The 27,673-nt window shown below is 40.8% G+C and overlaps 1 long non-coding RNA gene across 4 annotated transcripts in view; it reads right to left on the reverse strand.

Annotated features, from left to right (window-relative positions):
• Nucleotides 1–21,311: 21,311 nt before the first annotated feature.
• The window catches only part of LOC107128807 (uncharacterized), a 269,214-nt gene continuing 262,852 nt past the window's right edge, over nucleotides 21,312–27,673 (reverse strand). For all 4 annotated transcript variants that reach the window (XR_012428458.1, XR_010578304.1, XR_006698191.2 and 1 more), the window contains one exon: nucleotides 21,312–21,554. This is a non-coding gene — a long non-coding RNA (uncharacterized lncRNA). The remainder of the gene's footprint in view (nucleotides 21,555–27,673) is intronic.

The following is a 27,673-nucleotide window of genomic DNA, read 5'->3' on the forward strand; positions in this document are numbered from 1 at the left end:
GGAAGTGTTTTCACGGGCTGGAATGGAAGGCTCTGAGTTGGGGATAATCGACAGTGCCTTTGCAGGCTTACTTTCATTGTGATGTCAAAGGCTTACTTTTAAGTTAGCTTGCTGGCCACCAGGAAGTGGTGGATAAACAGTATTAAGGACAAGAATATTTCCTCAGAAAGTGTGTTCTTAAAATGTACTCATACTCATGAGAAGCGAGCTATAACCTATGAAAGTACCTTTTGTATTTGGGGAAATGGCTGATCTGTCTTCCACTCTACCTTTCTATTTAGAATGCACTGTGAAATAGACAGTTACCTTGAATGACTTGAAAACTTAAGTGTCACTGATTTCTGGAATGATTGGGTGAATTGTTCATAAATAATCTTTTTGCCACTGTAATTAGAGTTATGTGAACCCTATACCTGGATCTAAAAAAGCACTCTCTTTGACAACACATGTTCTTCCCATCCAGGAATGTAATATGCCTATGTGCTGATTAAAGCAAAAGCATTTATTAAAGCTTACTGGGGACCTTGGATAAGTCACCAAACCTCTCTGAGCTTCAGTCTCCACATTTGTTAAACAAAGGGATTGGATTAGATAAGAGGCCTTTTCACAGATTCTATATTTAAAATATGTTCTTGAAAACATGAATACTTTTTTTTGGCATTGACAATACTTCTGTCTCTGAAACCTCAACATCACCACTAAATTATTAGTTATGGGACAGAATTGGTTACTGAGAAAGAAGAGGAGCTGTCCTCTCACAGTCTGCCCCTGCTTCTTCCCAGGAACTGTACGATTCAGTCACATGAATTACATCTAGGTACCTGAAAATACTATGATCATTCTTACTTCCTGGCCTTTGTCTGGTCTTCACATGGCATGGAACGCTCTGTGTCTTCTTCTGCATTCAGCAGACTCACCCCAATTCACCCTGCAGACCTCAGCTTCGGTGCACCTCCCCTGGGAAGCCTCGCCGGACCCTCCCAGCTGCACAGTGCCCCTCCTGAGAATTTCTGTTTCGAGTGTTTCTATTATACCACTTCCCAAACTTTACTGTGCTTGCCTGTTTGCTTTCTAGAAGCTTCTTCTATTAGGTTGGTGAAAAAGTCATTGTGGTTTTTGCTGTTGAAAGTAATGACAAAAACCATAATTACTTTTGCACCAACGTAATAGATTGTAAGATCCCTGGTGGTGGAAACGTTATATTATTCACTCTTAAATCCCATTTCTAGCAGAGTATCTAGCCCATTGTAGATGCTCAATAAATATTCACTGTTGATATATACAGAATTTTAAACCCTGGGCAGCGTTAGGACATCCACATAGTTTAGTGACAGCACTTCACCTCTAAGCAACACTTTGACATGCATGACTGTCAGTTGGTTCTTCTGAATGCATCTGAGTGTTATGGAGAGCTTCTCCATCAATTACTAGCGCAACTTAGTGTCCAACAGATATTTGGGCATTTATCCTATGGCCAGCAGAGAAACACTCTATTTCACTTTTCTGAGCTGGAGAAGGAAGTACATCTCACAATTTCCCCAGGGCCCTGGAATCATGGGAATCTCCTCCACATCCTTGGTAGAGATAATGCAGATCTGCGAGTGGCCTCTGATGGGGTTGCTCCAAGGATATTTCATGAAAGAATGCTAAAGGAGTATTTGTTGTCATTTATGGCAAGCCCAACACAAAGCTCCAAAAACTTCATAAGGAACAGAAAACCCCGAATTGAAACTGTAGGGAATGAGACTCATCTACAAATTTTGACTGGAAGCCTAGAAAAATCGCTTTGGAAAATAGATTTTTGGGCAAATATATGAATATAGTGTGTCTTATATGTTGGTAAGCTCCATAAATATTATCCAATGATATATTAACCACTTCTGCCTCTAAATTGCTATTTGATTTTTAGCTAAGGTTATGCATTTTCTTTGTATGAGTTCCTTTGCTTGCAAAATGTGGAAATGTAGAAAGGACCGCTCATCTTGAAGGGTCATGGTGAGAAATATTTTACTCCTATTTCTTCCTTATTGCTGGTTTACCATCCAGCTGCTAATATTCCAGCTGACAATAGGAAGGCAATTTGATGGCAGGGATCTAGAACTCTTTTGTTGTCATTATTATTATTCATTTTGTTTTGGACAGTGAATAGATTTTTCTTTTATTTATTTTTTATTTTTATAGTTTTTGGAGAAGAGGTGGTGTTTGGATACACGGATATGTTCTTTAGTGGTGATTTCTGAGATTTTGGGGCACTCAACACCCATCACCCAATCAGTGTACACTGTACTCAATGTGTAGCCTTTTATCCCTCACCTCCCTCCCACCCTGCCCCCACTCCCCAAAGCCCTCAAGTTGGTTTGTTTTTTTTTTTTTTTGAGATGGAGTATTTCTCTGTTGCCCAGGTTGGAGTGCAGTGGCACGATCTCGGTTTGGGCTGGTTCCATACTTTTTGCAATTCCAAATTGTGCTGCTATAAATATGTGTGTGCAAGTGTCTTTTTCACATAATGACTTGTTTTCCGCTGGGTGGTACCAGTACCATGCTGTTTTGGTGACTATAGCCTTCTAGCGTAGTTTGAAGTTGGGTAATGTGATGCCTCCAGATTTGTTCTTTTTGGTTAGTCTTGCTTCAGCTACGAAGGTACTTTTTTCGGTTCTATATGAATTTTAGGATTGTTTTTTCTAGTTCTGTGAAGAATGATGTATTTTAACGGGAATTGCATTGAATTTTTAATTTGCTTTCTGGTCCTGGGCTGAAGAAAGAAAGGAAGTGAAGGTATAGTAATGGTTAAAGACAGGACATTCTTGATCAGGGTTGTGAAAACTCCTTTCCCTGTAGTGGATTAGAGAGGTCCTGAAGATCCTAGCCAGACCACAGATCAAATCCCTGCTCTTCAACATTCTTTGATGTCTCAAGCAAGTAGAATTAAACTCTCTGAGTCTTGACAATTGTAAAAATTGAGATAATAATATCCAATTCTCAAGATTATTATAAGAATTAAATGATAATCATGTCTGTGAAGTACTCAGGCACTGCCTGGCACATAGTAACTTCTTGGTAGTTGAGAATCATTCCAAGGCTATTTTTCTAGCCTGCCACAGTCCTGCCACCAGACTCCACATTCCCTCCTCATTCAGTAAACACAGAAGTGCAGCCTGGGTGGGCAGAGCAAGATGGTCGAATAGGAACAGCTCCAGTCTCCAACTCCCAGCGCGAGCGACACAGAAGACCGGTGATTTCTGCATTTTCAACTGAGGTACTGGGTTCATCTCACTGGGGAGTGCCGGACAATCGGTGCTGGTCAGCTGCTGCAGCCCGACCAGCGAGAGCTGAAGCAGGGTGAGGCATTGCCTCACCTGGGAAGCGCAAGGGGGAAGGGAATCCCTTTTCCTAGCCAGGGGAACTGAGACACACAACACCTAGAAAATCGGGTAACTCCCACCCCAATACTGCGCTTTAAGCAAACAGGCACACCAGGAGATCATATCCCACACCTGGCTGGGAGGGTCCCACACCCACGGAGCCTCCCTCATTGCTAGCACAGCAGTCTGTGATCTACCAGCAAGGCAGCAGCGAGGCTGGGGGAGGGGCACCCGCCATTGCTGAGGCTTAAGTAGGTAAACAAAGCTGCTGGGAAGCTCGAAGTGGGTGGAGCTCACAGCAGCTCAAGGAAACCTGCCTGTCTCTGTAGACTCCACCTCTGGGGACAGGGCAATAACAAACACAGCCGAAACCTCTGCAGACGCAAACGACTCTGTCTGACAGCTTTGAAGAGAGCAGTGGATCTCCCAACACGGAGGTTGAGATCTGAGAAGGGACAGACTCCCTGCTCAAGTGGGTCCCTGACCCCTGAGTAGCCTAACTGGGAGACATCCCCCACTAGGGGCAGTCTGACACCCCACACCTCACAGGGTGGAGTACACCCCTGAGAGGAAGCTTCCAAAGCAAGAATCAGACAGGTACACTCGCTGTTCAGAAATATTCTATCTTCTGCAGCCTCGGCTGCTGATACCCAGGCAAACAGGGTCTGGAGTGGACCTCAAGCAATCTCCAACAGACCTATAGCTGAGGGTCCTGACTGTTAGAAGGAAAACTATCAAACAGGAAGGACATCTACACCAAAACCCCATCAGTACATCACCATCATCAAAGACCAGAGGCAGATAAAACCACAAAGATGGGGAAAAGGCAGGGCAGAAAAGCTGGAAATTCAAAAAATAAGAGCGCATCTCCCCCGGCAAAGGAGCGCAGCTCATCGCCAGCAACGGATCAAAGCTGGATGGAGAATGACTTTGATGAGATGAGAGAAGAAGGCTTCAGTCCATCAAATTTCTCAGAGCTAAAGGAGGAATTACGTACCCAGCGTAAAGAAACTAAAAATCTTGAAAAAAAAGTGGAAGAATTGATGGCTAGAGTAATTAATGCAGAGAAGGTCATAAACGAAATGAAAGAGATGAAAACCATGACACGAGAAATACGTGACAAATGCACAAGTTTCAGTAACCGACTCGATCAACTGGAAGAAAGAGTATCAGCGATTGAGGATCAAATGAATGAAATGAAGCGAGAAGAGAAACCAAAAGAAAAAAGAAGAAAAAGAAATGAACAAAGCCTGCAAGAAGTATGGGATTATGTAAAAAGACCAAATCTACGTCTGATTGGGGTGCCTGAAAGTGAGGGGGAAAATGGAACCAAGTTGGAAAACACTCTTCAGGATATCATCCAGGAGAACTTCCCCAACCTAGTAGGGCAGGCCAACATTCAAATCCAGGAAATACAGAGAACGCCACAAAGATACTCCTCGAGAAGAGCAACTCCAAGACACATAATTGCCAGATTCACCAAAGTTGAAATGAAGGAAAAAATCTTAAGGGCAGCCAGAGAGAAAGGTCGGGTTTACCCACAAAGGGAAGCCCATCAGACTAACAGCAGATCTCTCGGCAGAAACTCTCCAAGCCAGAAGAGAGTGGGGGCCAATATTCAACATTCTTAAAGAAAAGAATTTTAAACCCAGAATTTCATATCCAGCCAAACTAAGTTTCATAAGTGAAGGAGAAATAAAATCCTTTACAGATAAGCAAATGCTTAGAGATTTTGTCACTACTAGGCCTGCCTTACAAGAGACCCTGAAGGAAGCACTAAACATGGAAAGGAACAACCAGTACCAGCCATTGCAAAAACATGCCAAAATGTAAAGACCATTGAGGCTAGGAAGAAACTGCATCAACTAACGAGCAAAATAACCAGTTAATATCATAATGGCAGGATCAAGTTCACACATAACAATCTTAACCTTAAATGTAAATGGACTAAATGCTCCAATTAAAAGACACAGACTGACAAACTGGATAAAGAGTCAAGACCCATCAGTCTGCTGTATTCAGGAGACCCATCTCACATGCAGAGACACACATAGGCTCAAAATAAAGGGATGGAGGAAGATTTACCAAGCAAATGGAGAACAAAAAAAAGCGGGGGTTGCAATACTAGTCTCTGATAAAACAGACTTTAAACCATCAAAGATCAAAAGAGACAAAGAAGGCCATTACATAATGGTAAAGGGATCAATTCAACAGGAAGAGCTAACTATCCTAAATATATATGCACCCAATACAGGAGCACCCAGATTCATAAAGCAAGTCCTTAGAGACTTACAAAGAGACTTAGACTCCCATACAATAATAATGGGAGACTTCAACACTCCACTGTCAACATTAGACAGATCAACGAGACAGAAAGTTAACAAGGATATCCAGGAATTGAACTCATCTCTGCAGCAAGCAGACCTAATAGACATCTATAGAACTCTCCACCCCAAATCAACAGAATATACATTCTTCTGAGCACCACATCGTACTTACTCCAAAATTGACCACGTAATTGGAAGTAAATCACTCCTCAGCAAATGTACAAGAACAGAAATTATAACAAACTGTCTCTCAGACCACAGTGCAATCAAACTAGAACTCAGGACTAAGAAACTCAATCAAAACCGCTCAACTACATGGAAACTGAACAACCTGCTCCTGAATGACTACTGGGTACATAACGAAATGAAGGCAGAAATAAAGATGTTCTTTGAAACCAATGAGAACAAAGATACAACATACCAGAATCTCTGGGACACATTTAAAGCAGTGTGTAGAGGGAAATTTATAGCACTAAATGCCCACAAGAGAAAGCAGGAAAGATCTAAAATTGACACTCTAACATCGCAATTAAAAGAACTAGAGAAGCAAGAGCAAACACATTCAAAAGCTAGCAGAAGGCAAGAAATAACTAAGATCAGAGCAGAACTGAAGGAGATAGAGACACAAAAAACCCTCCAAAAAATCAATGAATCCAGGAGTTGGTTTTTTGAAAAGATCAACAAAATTGACAGACCACTAGCAAGACTAATAAAGAAGAAAAGAGAGAAGAATCAAATCGACGCAATTAAAAATGATAAAGGGGATATCACCACCGACCCCACAGAAATACACACTACCATCAGAGAATACTATAAACACCTCTACGCAAATAAACTGGAAAATCTAGAAGAAATGGATAATTTCCTGGACACTTACACTCTCCCAAGACAAAATGAGGAAGAAGTTGAATCCCTGAATAGACCAATAGCAGGCTCTGAAATTGAGGCAATAATTAATAGCCTACCAACCAAAAAAAGTCCAGGACCAGATGGATTCACAGCTGAATTCTACCAGAGGTACAAGGAGGAGTTGGTACCATTCCTTCTGAAACTATTCCAATCAATAGAAAAAGAGGGAATCCTCCCTAACTCATTTTATGAGGCCAACATCATCCTGATACCAAAGCCTGGCAGAGACACAACAAAAAAAGAGAATTTTAGACCAATATCCCTGATGAACATCGATGCAAAAATCCTCAATAAAATACTGGCAAACCGGATTCAGCAACACATCAAAAAGCTTATCCACCATGATCAAGTGGGCTTCATCCCTGGGATGCAAGGCTGGTTCAACATACGCAAATCAATAAACATAATCCAGCATATAAACAGAACCAAAGACAAGAACCACATGATTATCTCAATAGATGCAGAAAAGGCTTTTGACAAAATTCAACAGCCCTTCATGCTAAAAACGCTCAATAAATTCGGTATTGATGGAACGTACCTCAAAATAATAAGAGCTATTTATGACAAACCCACAGCCAATATCATACTGAATGGGCAAAAACTGGAAAAATTCCCTTTGAAAACTGGCACAAGACAGGGATGCCCTCTCTCACCACTCCTATTCAACGTAGTGTTGGAAGTTCTGGCTAGGGCAATTAGGCAAGAGAAAGAAATCAAGGGTATTCAGTTAGGAAAAGAAGAAGTCAAACTGTCCCTGTTTGCAGATGACATGATTGTATATTTAGAAAACCCCATTGTCTCAGCCCAAAATCTCCTTAAGCTGATAAGCAACTTCAGCAAAGTCTCAGGATACAAAATTAATGTGCAAAAATCACAAGCATTCTTATACACCAGTAACAGACAAACAGAGAGCCAAATCAGGAATGAACTTCCATTCACAATTGCTTCAAAGAGAATAAAATACCTAGGAATCCAACTTACAAGGGATGTAAAGGACCTCTTCAAGGAGAACTACAAACCACTGCTCAGTGAAATCAAAGAGGACACAAACAAATGGAAGAACATACCATGCTCATGGATAGGAAGAATCAATATCGTGAAAATGGCCATACTGCCCAAGGTAATTTATAGATTCAATGCCATCCCCATCAAGCTACCAATGAGTTTCTTCACAGAATTGGAAAAAACTGCTTTAAAGTTCATATGGAACCAAAAAAGAGCCCGCATCTCCAAGACAATCCTAAGTCAAAAGAACAAAGCTGGAGGCATCACGCTACCTGACTTCAAACTATACTACAAGGCTACAGTAACCAAAACAGCACGGTACTGGTACCAAAACAGAGATATAGACCAATGGAACAGAACAGAGTCCTCAGAAATAATACCACACATCTACAGCCATCTGATCTTTGACAAACCTGAGAGAAACAAGAAATGGGGAAAGGATTCCCTATTTAATAAATGGTGCTGGGAAAATTGGCTAGCCATAAGTAGAAAGCTGAAACTGGATCCTTTCCTTACTCCTTATACGAAAATTAATTCAAGATGGATTAGAGACTTAAATGTTAGACCTAATACCATAAAAATCCTAGAGGAAAACCTAGGTAGTACCATTCAGGACATAGGCATGGGCAAAGACTTCATGTCTAAAACACCAAAAGCAACGGCAGCAAAAGCCAAAATTGACAAATGGGATCTCATTAAATTAAAGAGCTTCTGCACAGCAAAAGAAACTACCATCAGAGTGAACAGGCAACCTACAGAATGGGAGAAAATTTTTGCAATCTACTCATCTGACAAAGGGCTAATATCCAGAACCTACAAAGAACTCAAACAAATTTACAAGAAAAAAACAAACAACCCCATCAAAAAGTGGGCAAAGGATATGAACAGACATTTCTCAAAAGAAGACATTCATACAGCCAACAGACACACGAAAAAATGCTCATCATCACTGGCCATCAGAGAAATGAAATCAAAACCACAATGAGATACCATCTCACACCAGTTAGAATGGCGATCATTAAAAAGTCAGGAAACAACAGGTGCTGGAGAGGATGTGGAGAAATAGGAACACTTTTACACTGTTGGTGGGATTGTAAACTAGTTCAACCATTATGGAAAACAGTATGGCGATTCCTCAAGGATCTAGAACTAGATGTACCATATGACCCAGCCATCCCATTACTGGGTATATACCCAAAGGATTATAAATCATGCTGCTATAAAGACACATGCACACGTATGTTTATTGCAGCACTATTCACAATAGCAAAGACTTGGAATCAACCCAAATGTCCATCAGTGACAGATTGGATTAAGAAAATGTGGCACTTATATATACACCATGGAATACTATGCAGCCATCAAAAGGGATGAGTTTGCGTCCTTTGTAGGGACATGGATGCAGCTGGAAACCATCATTCTCAGCAAACTATCACAAGAACAGAAAACCAAACACCGCATGTTCTCACTCATAGGTGGGAACTGAACAATGAGATCACTTGGACTCAGGAAGGGGAACATCACACACAGGGGCCTATCATGGGGAGGGGGGAGGGGGGAGGGATTGCACTGGGAGTTATACCTGATGTAAATGATGAGTTGATGGGTGCAGCACACCAACATGGCACAAGTATACATATGTAACAAACCTGCACGTTATGCACATGTACCCTACAACTTAAAGTACAATAATAATAAATAAATTAAAAAAAAAAAAGAAGTGCAGCCTGGAATGTGTTCCATCTTCTGTCTGTTTAAAAAATCTACTCAAATGAGTAGGTGTGTGCTGGAGTGGCGAGGGGAGAGACTGTGGAGTCATCAAGAACTCGTTTGGCAGTTGAAGTTATTTGAACTCAAAGCCTGTGTTCACCCAATTGTAAAGTAGGAATAATAACATCGTCTGCCTCATGGAATTCTTGTATGACATGAGAAAATGCATGTGAAAGACTGAGCACAATGCTTGGTAGCAAGCAGTCAATAAAGGATGCCTATTAACTCTGTTAGGCAATAAGAGCTCAACCCAGTAACATCCTCCTCTCTGAAGATTTTTCTGTAATTGCTCTGTGTGCTGCTGTAACACATTGTCTGTAGTGCATTTCTTTTCAACATGAAATTGCTGTATTGCCATGTGTAAAAATTAGTAGCATATGTAAAACCTCTGTAAAAGCTCATGTGCTCCTTGAGGACAAAGACTGTTTCAGCGATGAGGTCCTCACAATCAGTGAGGGTTCCATAGTAAAGGCTCAGAAGACGTTGTTGAACTGAACTGAAATGACAAATTAAAACAGAAAGCTTTTTCTACTAAGATGATAACTAGGGAGACAGTTATCATGTCCCCTAAACAACAAAAAAACCAGCAAGAAGCAAACCATGTTTAACAGTCACTCTAACGTAGATGGTCAGGAAATTGATTGCGAGTGAGAAAAAGAGATTGATATAATTGAGAAAAATATTTATGCATCAGAAAGAAAAGTGTGAATCAATTTCTAGAGTTATTAACATTAAGCAAGTTGCTTGAGAAGCATTGATGTACGGATGAATTGGGCAATTTTCCCCAAGTTTTACACAAAAAGGAATCAAGTTCACTCAGCTGCTGACAGATGATTTTTACCTTTCAGATTCAACATTATTTACTGTCACCCAGCTAAAGACAAAGGAGTTTACATGTTGTGCATGTAAATATTAACTGGCTGATTGCTCACAATTTTTATGGCCCCTCTATAATTCGTAGTTACACGTGCAGACAAGCATCCCACTGAGAGACTGGGAGAGAGATAAAGAAGAGGCGTGGGGAGAAGGGGATGGAAATTAAACCTCTGCAAGTTTCCATGCACACCACTTTCTCCTTATCTGTGAAACTTTGTCTTCTCTGTTATTGTCCAAGACAATTGTTTTGCAAACCCCTCACACCTGAAAGTCCTGAGAAGAGAACCGTGGTATGTATGAGGTTTCAGGAATCAGGGCTAGATATGGGAGTACTTTTCCATGAAACAAAAGCAGATAACACCCCCCGCCCCCAACTCCAGGGCTTCATCAAAGGAGACCAAACCCTTGCTATAGGCACCACGTTTGTGTGCAGGATGAAGTATGGGAGACAAGGAGGGAGGGAGTGTTTATTCAAACACATATGCAGCCCCTGTCCTAAATCAGTGCCAAACTGGGTGATGGCAAACCTAAGAAATACAGTGTCTCACTGATACAATCCAAGCTCCTCCTCAATGTTAAAGGGTAATTTATAAGTTAAAGTGAAAATATTTTTTTTTTTTCCCCTGAGAGCATCACTCTGTCACCCAGGCTGGAGTGCAGTGGCGCTATCTCAGCTCACTGCAACCTCTGCCTCAACCTCCTGAGTAGCTGGGATTATAGGCGCCCACCACCATGCCTGGCTAATATTTATATTTTTAGTAGAGATGAGGTTTCACCATCTTGGCCAGGCTGGTCTTGAACTCCTGACCTCGTGATCCACCTGCCTTGGCCTCCCAAAGTGCTGGAATTACAAGCGTAAACCACCATGCCGAGCCAAGAATATTTTTAAAAACTAAATTTAATATCTATTGTTTGCCTGAAAGGTCCAGGGGATATTGGTGTTGGTGGGAATGGTTCTAATTCTCATCTTCCTGGAATCCACAGATTTCTGTTCATGCCCAGGATCTGCTACACTCATGGAGGATGTTAGGCAAGCTGCTTAGCCATGTAAGTTTGGGAGCAGGTGAACAGTTTCCCAATTGGTACAATGAGATGACTGGTTAGCTTATCTCCAAGACAATTGGGCTTAACATTTTGAAGATCATAGATAACTTGGAGAATATGATGAAAACTGTAAACCTTCTTTCCAGAAGAAAGTATATACATTTGACTTTCAACATTTCTTTTCAGAAACTTTATGGACACCTTGAATTTATCCACGGACTGCAGGTCCCTCTTCTGAAGGATTGCTGCATAGTGTTTTGGATAGTTTGAATACTAAGAATGAATACCAAGAGGATGCAAAACACAAGGACACTGCTTTTCCCTCAAATATACCAATTTAAAATTCAATATTCCAGAGACTATCAAGTTAAAAATGAAAGATCTGATATCTTCCGACTTTTAATCCATATGGTATTATAAAGTTTCAATCGAACAGCTAAATTACAAGCCTTGGGTTCCTTTTGTATATTTTTAAATAAAACCGAATTTTCCTAATGAATTAAACTTCATACTTGCATTATGATTTCAAAGGTATTTCCCCAGCAAAAAATATGTGGCTCCAACTGTGGATGTACACAAACAAAACTGTCACATTTTAGTAAGTACTAATATTTACCTGTGAAACCCCATTGGCCTAATTTGGCTTAATAAATACCCCCTCCACCACCTCCAAGTGACCACTGTTTCAGAATGTTAGAAAAACAAACTAAAAGGATTGATGACTTAACAGAAGCATTGTGTTGATACAGTCATAGATTTCCTTTTAAAAATCTACTTAATGAACTGGAGCATTTAAAAAATTGCTCCAATAGGTCAAACAGGAGACAAGTCAGGTGGGAAGTGAGAGGCGGCAAACATACGCAATTTCAACATAAGTGGATAATGGCAAGATCATGTCACAATCATAACATGGCTAAAATCTCTATTTGGAATGAAAAGTATTAGGTATCTTAGCACTCTCCAAATTGCCTACTTTTTTTTAACATAAAAATTTACTTAGACTACCTTATTTGTTTATGTAGTTCCCAAGTCCAGTTCAGTATCTGGCACACTGTTCTCACTGCATGATCTTTTATTTCTTCCCATTTTTTTTTTGGAAAATGTCAGAGTAGGAGGAAGCAGAAAGATCTGTATGCCTCTCATCTTCCTGTTGTATAGACTGAAATCCTATTAGATTCAGTTCCTTGAGTCAAGGTGTTGAGTCCCCAGCTATCTCCCTTTCTAGTATAAATATTTCTGGAATGTGTAACACTTGAATGAGATGGTAACTCATTAATATAATATAAAATATGGTCTCTCAGTTCAATTTCACACAGATACCTGAATCTGGGGCATTGAGGAAACTAAAGACACGATGGGCAAGGACAGATAGGATTTGATTGCATCCAGAAGAGGGGAGAGCCTAAGAAACAACTAAGGACATGAGCTGAGATGGGATGTGGTGGGAGGTGGGAGGAGGCTGGAGTTACCTGGAGCAGGAGAATGCTAGAAGAGCAAGCAGAAAATACAAAGGCAAACTTGGCCTTCTTCAGTTGCACTCCGAATAATTCCAATCCAGTTGACAAGAAATTATATGTACCACACTACTCTGAATGTGTCAGTTATTTTATTTTGAAAACTTTTGCACATGGTAGGCAGTAAAAATATTTGTGGAATGAATGAAATTATCACCAACACCCCTATGCCATATGATAACTAAGTTAAGAATCCTTCTCATTAAAATGCAGTTCTAAAGCTGAGGCCCCCTTAGAGCAGACTGACTTTTATCAGAAACAGTATGGCCATCTGTCCTGAATAAATGCCTGTAAGGTCATTTTTCAAAATTCTTCATCCCATATTTCTTCTAAGTCATGGAATCTGTGCATTTCTTTCTACTCTATTTCCTTTGCTTTTCCTTGTGGCCAGGTTGATCATACAGCTCTTACTACCAAAGGATTGACTGCTTAACAGAAACACTGCGTTATATGAGTGACATTAATTGAACATCTAACAGGTGTAAGGCATTAGAATAGCACCTCACAGTTCCTTAGCTCATTTGCATCTGGTGTGTATTAACGTTATTCCCATCTTACCGATTGAAATTCTAGGAGTTAAAAGTCATACAATTAGTAAGCAGTGGAGCAGATTTCTATTCCTCATTGTGTGAACTGAAGTCAGAGCTCTCAAGCCCCGTGCTATGCAGCTTGTACTCTGCAGTGAGAGGGCACCTAGTCAAGGTTGCTGACAAGTGAAAAACAGTTCACCATATTAATTGAAAATTAAAGTAGAGCTAAAGGATCCCAAAGGATAATAAATGCCGAGGCCCTGGTGCCAGGTAGGCTCCATTTGTTCTGGAATATGAAGTTCCCACTCTTCTAAATCTCTGCCCACGAGAGCCTGCTGCTCATCAGGCAAAATACAAGGAGGTGATCTGGCAGAGGGTGGTGCTGCCTTCATGCTCTGCTCAAAGGTGTGGGTGACATACAGCCTGGAAGTGACCTTGAGAAGTAGGCTGTTTCTCTCCCACCCCTTCCCAGGACCTATGGGACTCTACAAAACCTTCTTGCTTGTTACAGCTTTCTGAGAGGCATAGGGCTCGCCCAGGGAAATGGCACTGGGGAGGTAATCTTGCTTCTAGCAGTTCCTGTACTCACTGCCTCATTCTTCTAAGCTATCCTGGTGGAAACTGCCTGTCCCCAGCCAGTGAACCAGAACCATGTCCCTGTTCCTTTCTGTAGAGCAATAAAGGCAAAGTCTGGTTTGTGTCAGCTGTGGCTGCCCTGGGTCACAACTAACCCCCAGGGAAGCAGACTGGTTTTCTGAACACTTTCTGAGTTCCAGCCTCTTTACAGCAAGAAGACTAAAAGTGGGAGCTCATACCTTGCTAAGAGGTAGAGCTACTAATTACCCAGTGCCTACTCTGCTATTGGCATTTTAACATACATTCCTATTGAATTGTCACCATATTGCTGTGAAGATGATCAGAATATCCCTGATTTACGCACTGGGAAGCTGTGGCTCAGTGAGGTGAAGTAATGTATCCAAGGCAAACCCTAGAGAATGTAAAGTCTGAGCTTTATACCCAGTCTGACTGGCTGTGAAGTTTATGCTTTCCCCTATTCTTTTTTTTTTTTTTTTTTTTTTTTTTTTTTTTTTTTTGAGACGGAGTCTTGCTCTGTGCCCCAGGCTGGAGTGCAGTGGCGCGATCTCGGCTCACTGCAAGCTCCGCTCCCCCAGGTTCACGCCATTCTCCTGCCTCAGCCTCCCGAGTAGCTGGGACTACAGGCGCCCACCACCTCGCCCGGCTAGTTTTTTGTATTTTTAGTAGAGACGGGGTTTCACCATATTAGCCAGGATGGTCTCGATCTCCTGACCTCGTGATCCGCCCGTCTCGGCCTCCCTATTCTTTACTACTTTATAGACCCTCCCTCATGATCTCCTCTGCAGGAGGCTCAAACACGAGATATCAGTGCCCACTCCCCATGAGAGGCTCTTCTTTCCAGCTGAGGGCTGGATCCTTGCACCATTCATTCTGCTGAGCCAGAGAAGGGCTCCTAAACTCTTCCCTCTCTTGTCCACTTCCTAGTGCAACTTCATTATATTTGGGAAGCTAGGACATCTGGTTTTGTAGCAGCCTTCCCCTGAGGTTAAATTCATCTTTGACCGTGTCCCATGGACTATTCTCTAAAGTCCAGAGAGTTTACTTGCAAATCATTTGAAAACCAATGCTGTTGCTGAAGGGGATACAGAATGCACAATAGAACATTGAGAAACACAAAAATCCACTTTACCTCCCCACTTCACCATGTGATCTTCCAGATCATGTATCGGAATACCTGGGCATGGGTAATGAAAGTGTAAGGAAGCACCAGATAGGCTCGTCCCAAACTCTGTCACTTAATGGCTGTGACCATAGGCAATTAAGGTTCTCTGGGCCTCAATTTGTTCATCTTTACCTTTAAGGTAGGTATTACCTGTAGGAGCCCACTCAAATTAAGGAGAGAAAATGAAGCCGAACCCTAAACAGCTATTTATCCTTCAAAAAAGAATAAACTATATTAAAAGAAAAACTAAAAAACACGTCCACAAAGAAAGCCAACAAGGAAAATCATCTGGTAATGTTTACAGTAGGCCTAAGAGTGAGAGGATTCTTGATAACCTGTAGCTATTTTTTACCATTTCCACCCTTGCATTAGAATATGGCTTAGGGAAGTCTCTGCCTATGCAGTGCCTGAGTTTTCCTCTGTGTAGAATGGAAATAATCTGAGTGTCCTGCCTGTCTTATACATTCTCACAGAAGCTTTACAAAAGATACCTGATAGCTGTGAAACACTGAGTTCCCTAGGGACAGTCTATAGGAGCAGATTTCAGTGACTCAATCACCCATAGCCAATATATAATTTTAAAACTTTTTTTTTTCACTGCGACTATCCACTAGACTGTAAGCTCCACGAAGCAGGAAACGGTGTTAGATTTTGCTCACTGATGTATCCCTGGGCTAGGAGAGGCTGCAGTGCATTACTCAGGTCCTGCCTTCAGGATGAAGGCATGCTTTCCCCCAGCAGCTGGGAGTATCAGCTGCCAATGGTTCACAGCTGATTGCCTTCCTAGGAATTGCCACTGGTGAAAGAAAGTTCTTTGCCCAATGTTTTATTCCTTCTAAAGTTGTAACCCAGTGATTAGTCAATACAGTGGTACAAAGGCCTGGGACACTTGCCTGAACTCAGGACAACTCTCAAAGGCTATCCCCAGCTCCAGAACTCTCTGAAGGGCCAGCTGAGGCCTTGGTCAAAACTGCAGCACAGTTTAACTTCTTCTACCAAGTCCAATTTCCCTCATTCGCAGATGTTGTACCTTCTCAATAAACCTGCAAGCAAGTTTATAATTTGCAATCTGTATCCCAGGGAGCCCAACCAATTGAACTCATTGTAGGGTTCAATAATATTTGTTGAAGGCTGAATGAACATTGGAAGGGATAAAGTTGCCAACAAAATCAATTCAATTTGATATAAACATCTTTCAAGAGTTGAGAAGGAATATAAACCACGGATTCTTTCCATACTCCTATAGACAAAAATTCCATAAGATATCGGAGAGCTTTCAGTTAATGATGCTGCCATAATTTATTATTTCTTTGAAAGACTTTAAAATGATTGATACAGGGCACAATAAATGAAAAAGTCCAAAGTGACCATAGTCACATAACCATCAGTCAACAAACTCTTAAAATCCTTTAAAAATAAAGATGGTTTGCCACATGTAAAATTCAATAGACCTAATTATTTTCAAATGAACACTAAGTTCTCATTAATTTTCATCTGGCCAAATTAACCAAAAGGAGAGAGGACAGTCTGTATATCAGTCAGTGTCTGTCAGGTCAAGTTGAAATTACATTAGTGTAAGTGGATCAGGAACATATGAATTAAATTTACCCTTTGGATGTTATGGAAGTAATCATTAAGGCTATCACCCTGGCAGATGGAGAATCTGCCCAAATACCATTGAGCTAATTCCTCATTACTCTTTAAGATTCTGTACAACAGCACTTAATAATAGAAGTCAACTCTCAGTTGACATCCTCCCCACCCAATTTATTTATTTATTCACCTGTACATTTGAGATATGTCATTTATGCCACTGGATCGTTTCTGATTGGGACACAAACAACGCAACAGAAGATGGGGAAACAGAGATCCCACTGACCAGCACCTTTACTCGTCTATAACAGCCCAGTTGCCTCCAAACCAGGTCTCTTCTCTGTTACTACCACTCTGGGTTGAGTGGGCAGAAGGCCTGTATGGAAAATGACCAATTTTGTTTTTAAAGATTTCAAGACATTTATGCCAAGAGAGTCTGCTAATAACTTGTAACAGCTGCCTCTGATTAAGTGCCAGGCAAGGTTTCTTCTTTGTTCTAAGCAATTTATATTCATTATCTTGAGTCTTCATGAGAGCCAGATATGTGGATAAGTACTATTATTCATGTTTTACAAGTGACCAAACAAGTTCAGAAAAGCAAATAGATTGCCCAGGATTGCACAATAATTAAAATAGCAGACCTGGGATTCAAATCCAGGACAAGACTAATAGACACTACTAGGACACTTTGTTCCTTTATTTTTTATAAGTGATTTCAACTTGCGAAAACGAAGTGAAAGCAGGAATCCAAAACCACTGGCCATCCTGGAGAAATCAGTTAATTTCTGGTGGCCTTGGTGACTAACCCTGCTATAGGAGCCCACTCTAATTAGAGAGGGTAAACAAAGTCAGAAAGGATAGAGTCATTTATCCTTCGGAAAATCCTTTCATTAAAGCAAAAACAAAAACCTCCACCACAAAGAAGGTCAACAAGGAAAACTGTTAACTTAAACATAACCATAGAGAGAGAGAGAAAAAATCATATTCCCAGAGTTTTTTCACTTAAATTTAGCCTTTTGGGGATTTTCTGATTTTCGTAAAAATTCATTTTGCCTATTTAATTCAAAAAAGTACAAGTCGAAATTTTATTTTTAGGTGGTATTAGATTGGTGACCCCCTATCATCTGACTAAAACACACACAAATTCTTTACAGAAGAATGCACCATCACCAGGGATCTATTCCACACAAAATTAAATCAAACAAGAGTTCACTGAAAAAGCATGAAAGAAACAAAGCATTGTGGTTGAGAGCAGAAACAAACAGGTTGGAGAATCAGACCCACAGGATTTCAGACACTGGATTTATCAGATGCAGTATACAAAGTGAGTATATTTAATATGTTAAAGGTATAGAAGGTGTCAAATGCATGAGCAAAGAGAAGAGAATATAAAATGACAGGGCAGATTTAAAGATTAAATAGAACTTCTATTTACTTCTTTAAAAAAAGGTATATTTGCAACTTAAAAACTCATTGAGTAGACTAAGTGGAAGATTAGAACCAGCTGAAAGGATATATACAATGGAAGACACATTGCAAGAAATTAGCCACAATGCAGCATAGAGAACAGAGGTTTAGAATTGAAATGAAGAAAAGGCCACAATATTTTTAAGAATTGAGAACTGACATGAACTGTCAGTTGCAGAAAGTCCAAATGAAACCCAGGCAGGATTTGGCTTGTATTGTTGCTGTGGCTATTTCTAGTGCAACACCAGCTTGATTCCTCTAACATTACCTTTGATGAGGGCTGGCTGTCTGAAAGTCTTCCTCAATGTCTGTATGCCACCCATGCCTCTTGCCTTCCCTGTACACCTGAATATCTGAGAGGCTCTCTCCTTGCCCCTTCCCTGTTTCTCTCATTAGATTGCGATTGTTTGTTACCTGGTGCCACTAGGCTGGTTTCAGGCATGCCCTGTGCATCCTGTTGTTAGAATGAGCCTTTCTCTTGGATCCTGCGCCACTCCCAATAGTGGAAGACATCTAATAATCTACTCCCTCGCGATTTCTTTCCCCTTCCTCTAGGGTTGGTTTTTGTTTGCTTGTTTGTTTTTGTTTTATTCCCAGCCCACCTGAGTCTTCATTTTTTACCTGGGGGTGACAGAGTTAGCTGCGCTTCCACAAGTGATTTTTTTTTTTCCTTAGGGAAGAGGGTCTGGATGACCTTTCATGCCTTACCTGCAGCTGGCCTGCTTATCAAGGGATGTTCTTTCTGGTCCCTGGCCCTGCCTCCAGTTCTTCTCCCAAGCACCCAATTGATGTGCATGATGAAGAACCTCTGAGTGGGTGAAAATTCTCCTTGTGTCTGTGGCTCCCAGAGGTTCACTTGACCTTGAAATAGTTGTTTTAAAAAGAAAAAAAGCTGGGTGCAGTGACTCACGCTTGTAATCCCAACACTTTGGAAGGCCAACGTGGGTGGATGACCTGAGGTCAGGAGTTCGAGACCAGCCTGGCTAACATGGTGAAATCCCATCTCTAATAAAATACAAAAAGTAAGCAGGTGTGGTGGTGGGCACCTGTAATCCCGGCTACTCGGGAGGCTGAGGCAGGAGAATTGCTTAAACTCGGGAGTTAGAGGTTGCAGTGAGCTGAGATCACACCATTGCACTCCAGCCTGGGCGACAAGAGCGAAACTCCATAACAACAACAACAACAACAACAACAACAACAACAACAACAACATAGCTGCCTTCTTACATACAAGTTAGGCAGCTCCTCTTCCTTCTGTGCTCTGCCACAGGTGACTCAGGGCTCTTGTCCCAACTGTCCTAGGAGGCCCCCACTTGAGAAATGAGCCAGCCTCTCCCTCAAAAAGCCTTCCCAAAACCTCTTACCTTTGTTAAACAAGGCTGGTTTTGATCTCTCTGTGGAGAAAAATAGGGGGGCTTAAGAAAGAACTTACTCTAAAGAATAGGTAAAATGTTATTCTTTAAAACTCAAGTTCTGAGCATAAAGCAGCGAGATTTAGAAATTTGTGTGTGATTTAAATGAATAAATCAAGAGGAGACTGCTTTTGCTTATCTAAGCGTTTGGAAGACGGAATGTGTATTAGTCTGTTCTCATGCTGCTAATAAAGACATACCCAGGACTGGGTAATTTATAAAGGAAAGAGGTTTAATTGACTCACAATTCCACATCGCTGGGGAGGCCTCACAATCATGGTGGAAAACGAAGGAAGAGTAAAGGGTGGCAGGCAAGAGAGTGTGTGCAGGGAAACTCCCCTTTATAAAACCATCAGATCTCATGAGACTTATTCACTATCACGAGAACAGCACGGGAAACACCACCCTCATGATTCAGCTACCTCCCACCAGGTTCCTCTCACAACATGTGAGAATTACGGGAGCTACAATTCAAGATGAGATCTGGGTGGGGACACAGCCAAACCATATCAGAATGGTTGAGAATTTCCATCTCTGCAGCTAAAAACAACAAGAGAAAACCAAAAACTTGGACTGGAATATCAGGTTGTTATTACCTGACTGCATAACCTTGGACAAGTTGCTTAACTTCTCGAAGCCTCAGTTTCTTCTGTTGTGAGAGAGGCTATTTAGAGCAGCTACTTTGCAAAGTCAAAGATTAAAAGAGATATAGTGTTAAAGTGCTGAGCACAGTGACCAGCACGTGGTAAGCACTCAATCAATGTAGCTATTATGATTATTAACTCTCCTGATGTCAACGTCTTCTCATTGTATGTTGGTATTGGGTATATACCGTAGTTGTCCTTCATGGACTGGAGGACTGACAGTTATTGAGCAGAAAGTAGCACATCACTGGTCGGTGTGGACCTTGGGAACCTAAAACAAATTATACTACCTTAAAAATGCACTAGATTTGGTGCCCATTCATTTATTTGCTCTTTATTCCCTTATGGAATGTGGGTCGTTGATGTTGGTTGCAGAAGCTGGAAGGTTAATAATCAATCAATAATTGAGTATTCTCTAAGCCTGTGCCTATTTCATCACTGAGCATGGCTCCAGGGCTAAATTAGCTAAACTACTTACAGAAAAGAGATTCAGGGGAATGAATAAAAGGCAAGGTGTGTCAGGGAAAGAAAGAAGATATAGGGAAACAAGAGAAAGTAAAGAAAGATTTCTTGGACATGGTTGATCAGTCACTGTGTCCTGGTTTCCTGGAAAGACCCTAGAGAAAGTCAAATGATGAATTTGCTAACGCGGATGATCACAGATGTTTGGGATAAACCAGTTTCAAAACCACTTTATGTAAACCAATTTAATATTCTTTTGTGGCAGATTGATGGGCTGCTCTATAGATAAAATAAATAATAAATATTGCCTATCTTATCATCAATAGGACATATGACTATACTGCAGCAAACTTGCTAGCAAGCTAGGAAAATACAGTCCCAGAGGCCATTGTACTGTGAGGTGGATGCACCATGAATCATGCTCAAGAAGTAGTTCTGGCCACCCAGCTCACCAGCTCACAGGTATCTGCAGTCACAGTTTGAAACATGTTGCTGAAAGAGTGTCTCTCTCTGGTTAATCCTGCATTATAAGAAATGACTAACACCTTACAGAGTACAATTAGAATTCTGAATAATCTTGACAAGTTGGAGAGGTAATTAGTCATAAACTGATGAAGTCACAGTCAAGTAAGGTTCCAATAGTTTATTTAGTGAGAACACCTTCACAAATACATGAGTGGTGAATGAATGCCTGAAATAATACATTAAGAAAGAACTGTGTGCCCTTTTATGGGGAGCTATAGAAGGAATTTTTGTTATAAGCTGTTTAAATACCACAGTCTTGGGAAGCAGACGGACTCGAGTTGAATCATGGTTCTTCGACATCTGAGATGTGCCTTCTTGAACAGGTTCTTACTGCTGCTTCCCCTGGTTTTCTCATCTGTAAAAAAGGAGGTAATAATCTCTACCTTGTTGCAAGGATATACCTGAAGAAAAACATTTGTATTAGACACTATTTTTTACCCATCCAACATCCATTTCATCCTTTCTACTGGTTAAGAAAAACTTAAAATTTTTATAGGTGGCTGGATACTCTCCCGGATGGTAACGCTAGCCCAGCTCAGGAGTAAATCCTAATCAGCCATAGTGTACTATCACGGGAGTCTTCTCTCCATACACTTCTTGATAGATGAAACAATAGAAGTTCTTATGATTAAAATCAGAATTTTTCTTGTAGTTATTGCCCCCAAATTCCTCATTGAAAGAGTTGTGAAGAGCTTGATACCTAACTGCTACTCAAAAAAGGGATTGTCCATAACTCTCCATTATTGTTTACTTTTCTGTAGCTTTGGGATCTCCTGATCACCTCTTTTTTATGAAAGTTTCTCCCCTTTTCCATTAGATACCATTGCCTTCTGCTTTTCTTCTCAAATCTTAGGTTGCTGTTTCTCTGTCTTGGAGGACAGCTTCCCTTTCTCTGCCTGCCCCTTGAATACAATTATCTGTTAGGGGTCCATCCTTCGATTTCTTCTCTCTTGTTGAACTCAGCTACTCCCTGGGCTTTGTGACTCTTAAATAATTATCTCCAGCTCACACCTATCATTTCAGCTTCTAGCCATCATTCCAGTGGCCTATTGGACATGCCCACATAGGAGTCCTGTCCAACTCAACTCATATTTGTATCATTTCCTCACTCATTCCCACTGCTCTTCCTGCATTCCATTTATTGGGAAATATTATCACATCTCCCCATTGTGTCAAACCAGAAACCTCCAGTCACCAGTTGTTCCTCCGTCTCCCTTACACCCTGCATGCAATCAATTTGTTGCCTTAATATTCTCAAATAATATTCATCTGTCCTGACCCCTGAATCTTCACTGATACTGCTTTAATTTACCATTGCTAATCTTTATCTCTCATCTGGATTATTGCAATAACCTCTTTGCCTGAATCTTGCTTTGTAGTTTCTGCTTTTATATTCCATCTTCTAGACTGTATGAGTAGAATGATATTTCTAAAATACAAATTTCATCAAATCACTTCTCTACTTTAAGCCTCCTTGATTTTTTGTAAATGTAAACATTTTAGCACAGTCTACAAGGCCCTTTTATAATTGACTCCAACAGTTGTCACTCTGACAACACCTTGGAGTCACCTAGAGTGATTAAAAATATGCCAATGCCCAGGCCCGACCGCCAGAGATTTTCATTTCATTAATTTGATTTAAGGTATAGGTATTTTTAGAAGCTCTCCAGGTGATGCAATGTGATGGAGGCTGATAACTGCACACAGCTCAATTTTCCAGCCCGAACAGCAGCTGCTTACCCTGCTTATCTCTTGGCTGTTGTACTAAATAATTTGCACTTTGTCGAATGGGTGATGTTTTCTCAAAATTAGTCTTTCATAGGTGCTGGAGAGGCCTTTTCCACTTCTCCTCACCCAATCCTACCAGTCCGTAAGTCTGTCAACACTTGTCTCAGATGTCAGCTCCTCCATCCAGGAGGCTTCTTGAGACTGGGGAGCCTCAAGAAGTGTCTCACCGTGAACTTCCCACAATGCCACCTGCTTTTTTCTGGCATGGCCTTGACCCCAGTGGGTACTGGAATTGTCCATTCCTCACTCATGCATTGTGAGTTTCTTCAGGTCACACATTTTATTTTTGCATCCTTGTGTCAAGAATAGTTTCTGCAATAAATATTAGGCAAGTTAAAGAATTAATGGGCCTTGGCTGAAGCAGCATGGTGTATCAGAAAGAACACTAGCCTGAGTCTGAATCCTTCTTTACTGAATTGAGCTATGGAAGCAGCCGCTATGATGGCCCCCAGTGACCCTGTGTCCTGCTATTCATTCCCTTCTGTAACCCCCTTTCCTCGAGTGAGGCTAATGAACAGAACACAGCAGACATACTGGGATGTCACTTTCAAGATTGGGTTGTAAAATGACTGTGGCTATGTTGGGTGGTCTCTCTTGCTTTCTCACTTGCTCACTCTGAGGGAAGCCAGCTGCCATGTTGTGAGCTGCCCTACGGAGAGACCCCCCATGGCAAGGAACTGGCCAACAGCTGGTGAGGAACTGCAGCCCTTAGTCTGACAGCCTGCAAGGAACTGATTCTGCCAATGATCACAAGTGAGCTTGGAAGCAGATCCTACCCCAGTTGAGCCTGCGGCAACAGCATCATTGTAACCTCATAAGAGACCTTGAGCCAGAGGCACCCGGCTGAGCAGTGCCCAGATTCTTGGATGACAGAAACTGTGCGATAACTAATATTTGTTGGTTTAAGCTGCTAAAGTTTGGGGTAATTTGTTACACAGCAATAGATAATAAATATACTGGCTGCCTAGCCTTAAGGGGTGGTTTAGATCTAATTCACTACACTCCAGATTCTTCATCTGTAAAACTGGGGACAATACCACCTACTCTACAAGGCTATTGTGAGACAAAATAATAAGGTGGAAATAAAAGCGATTTTTACAGTAAAAGTGCTACACAAAAGTGAGATTTCTATCTCCAGACGTATTGTAATTCAGATAGATGTCTTTTCATTCTTAATTGTTTAATATCAAGCATCATGAGATCCTAGAAGCAACAAGCTAGAGGTGTATGGCTAACCTCTTTCTATCTGATGGAGTGATCTTGACCAGCTGTGCATTTAATACTTCCTTTTTTCATTCATCAGCTAATAATTAACAGCTGTAGTAAAAAATCACAGCATCCTCAATCCGTGCCTTAGTTCTCTTAAGTGCTTCTTTTCTCAAAAGAACTCTAAAAGAATAAAGGAAAATGGGTCATATATTCAAAGCCTTAGCAGCTGCCTCTGCCTGGAATCTGGGCTATGGAATGGGTAAAACCATCATGGTCAGCAGTAAACATTCAGTGAGGGCCTTCCCTTTGGCCTCCATTATGCTGACTCCTGAGAACGCAAAGAGCTGTAAATACGGACTCGGTTCCTATGGAGCTCATCATCTGATGAGAGTGATGGACCCTTGAAAAACTGCATGTGCTTGAAAAGCAGCCACCCCCATTAGATGGGCAAGCAGTGTCACATAGAAGAACCAAGCAGTGCAATATAGATAGCATATCCTTTCATCTTTAGGATGGAAGATTAAAATATCTTTCAATCTTTAGAAGTGCAGGAGACAGCCGGGATGAGTCTCAAGAATTGGTTTGTATTCAGGCCTGCTAACTCTGTTCTATAACACGGTGTCTCTGACTTGAGAAAAAATGTCAAGGCATGATATTTGGATAGAAATTTTAAAAATTTACAGTGTTTTCCATCTCTATTACCTCATAGAATTTTTTAAAAAATCAGTGGTTCATTCAAAAATTCTATTCGGGCACCTGTTATTTGCAAAATACTGTGCTGACATTGTGGGCAATAAGATGTGTAAGAAGAGACTCTTCTTCTGGCTGGGCGCGGTGGCTCACGCCTGTAGTACTAGCACTTTGGGAGGCCGAGGTAGGTGGATCACTTGAGGTCAGGAGTTCGAGACCAGCCTGGTCAACCTGGTGAAAACCCGTCTCTAATGAAACAAAAAAACAACAAAATTAGCTGGGTGTGACAGTGAATGCCTGTAATCCCAGCTACTCTGGAGGCAAAAGCACAAGAATCGCTTGAACCCAGGAGGTTGCACCACTGTACTCTAGCCTGGGCAACAGTGAGACTCTGTCTCAAAAAAAAAAAAAAATTCTTCATCTTCAGAAAAAATAATAATAACAGCAACAACAATACAAGCTATTGAGTGTTAGACATTGTAGTAAGAGCTTTGATACTTTGTCTCATTTATCTTCACAAAATCTTTAATAGGTAAACTAAAAAAATTGTGTCAAAACTGAGAACCGTGGTTCAGGAAGAGAGAGCAGTTTTTCCAGGGTTATGCAAGTAAAAAGTGCCAGGACTTGAACAGTTCCCATGCCCTCAGGTTCTTTTTCTGAATCACTCATTGCACCTTACCACCTCCCAACCTATCTTTATTTTGGTTGTTGATAGCATCAAGTGACATTTTATAAAGCATTTTACAGTTCTATAAAACCATCTTCATTATCCTCTTATTCAATTTTCACAACAAGCCTGTGAAACTGGTATTATCACCATTTATAGAGGAGAAAATAAAGGCCCAGGCTGCTTAAGCGACTTGTCTGAGGTCAGCCAGCTACTGTGGTAGACCCAAAATTCACACTGAGTAACAGCACACAAGCCTGTCAAAACTTAAGGCAGGAATCCACCCAATATCAAAAGGCACATTGTTGGGTACTACACAAGTGCGGGGTAAAAAGGGATTTTGGTGGGGTGACATGAAGGGTCATTGCAGGAACTGAGTTTTTAAGAAGGAAAACAGCAGGTAGAGAGATGCCCAAAGGACATTTATGTTGGTAAGCTGTGTAAAGTTGCCCATGTTGAGAAAGGGTATTTTTCTAAGAGTATGAAGATCTGGGTTCTACTCCAACTTCGCCCTGAACTCATATAGAATCCAAGGCATGTTTTGTGATCTCTCAGAGCCTGCTTCCTCACATATAATATAAGAGTGACAATGCTTATCCAGTTCTAAAGTTGTATTGTGAGAACTGAGGAGGTAATGTAGTAGTTTGAAAATTGTAGAGCACTTTATAAACATCAAGGCTTATTATCCCAACTATAATAAGATGAGTTCAAGACTCACAGTCTTGAAGAACTTGCCTGGGATCACACAAGAAAGCCCGACAGGCACCCAGGTGTCAATGTGAAGCTCCTGAATGACCAGTCAACACTGCAGGGCCCTGAGTCTCAGTCAATATTTGAACAGACACCAATTGCTGAGTTTTCTGTCCATGAGGACATGCTTCTTCTTGGAATCATGAAGACATAAGCTAGCCAAAGAGAGAAACTTAACTGCACATGCATTGGTCCGAGCAAGGTGTATGGGAAGGAGTTTCTCAGGAATGGTCTCAGGCTTAGGACCTTCTTGCTCTGCAAAGATCAGGCACAGTTACCCTCTCTGCACTCCAACTCTCGTTTATAAGAAAGTTTACCCCTATTACATGACTTAGAACAGGAGTTCTCAAACTTTTTTATGGTAAAGTCCATGGACTTTCCTCAATATTGTTGTCAAATACATAAATGGCATAAGGCTGCAAAAGAGACAAATTACATTGAAATGCAGCTATCAAATATTAAAATATTTGTGCTATAGGAATATATATGTCTTTATTAAAGTGTTAGATAAATATATGCAGCAGTATATCTAATAAAAATTAGTTTCCAAATAGAGATGAACATAAATGATATTTCAAGGTATCTGTAACAACTGCAAAATCATACTTTAAAATATGCATAGTGATAAAGTTAGAGATATTACAACTTTACAGCAGTTTGTTGCCAATATTTGTAATTGAAAAACATCAAATTTCAATTAGATGCTAGTGAAATAGAAATGTCAGTTTTTTCCAAACCAACTCCATGAACATTACCCCTTCCCTACCTCAAATTTTATCTATGAATCCCGTGGGGCCTCAGATTAAAAAATGTTGGTTTAGAGGAAGCTGAAGAAGGCTTTTTAAAGGAAAGCAGTAAGTTGTGTAGGAAATATCACTGATGATTGCATTTAATATTTATTTTGTTATGTATTATTAACACATTTATGATGTTCAGTTATACTTTACTGCAGATATTGTTACTAATAAAAAGAATGCAGCATTAATTATTCCTCATCATAAATATTAGTTACATGAATGAATGGACAATTAAGAAGCAAAATTTATGTTTATAAATCGCAAGTCCACCCCGTCTACTCCAAACTGTTACCTTAATGAATCAACACCTTGTGTCTCAGTTTCCCTAGGTCACAGATGATCAGGGTATTAGTAACAAAGTTAAAATATAAGGGTCAAGAATATGGTATTTGGAGTCTGAAGTAAATTGGCTCTAGTTCCACCAGGCATTAGCTAGATGGTCAAGGGGAAATTACTTGACTGTTTTGGGGGTTTCGTTGGGTTTGTTTTTTGAGACAGGTTCTCACTCTGTCACTCAGGCGGGAGGGCAGTGGCATGATCTTGGCTCACTGCAACCTCCGTCTCCTGGGCTCA

The sequence above is a fragment of the Macaca fascicularis genome, chromosome 1, assembly GCF_037993035.2.
Source record: "Macaca fascicularis isolate 582-1 chromosome 1, T2T-MFA8v1.1".
NCBI lineage: Eukaryota > Metazoa > Chordata > Mammalia > Primates > Cercopithecidae > Macaca > Macaca fascicularis.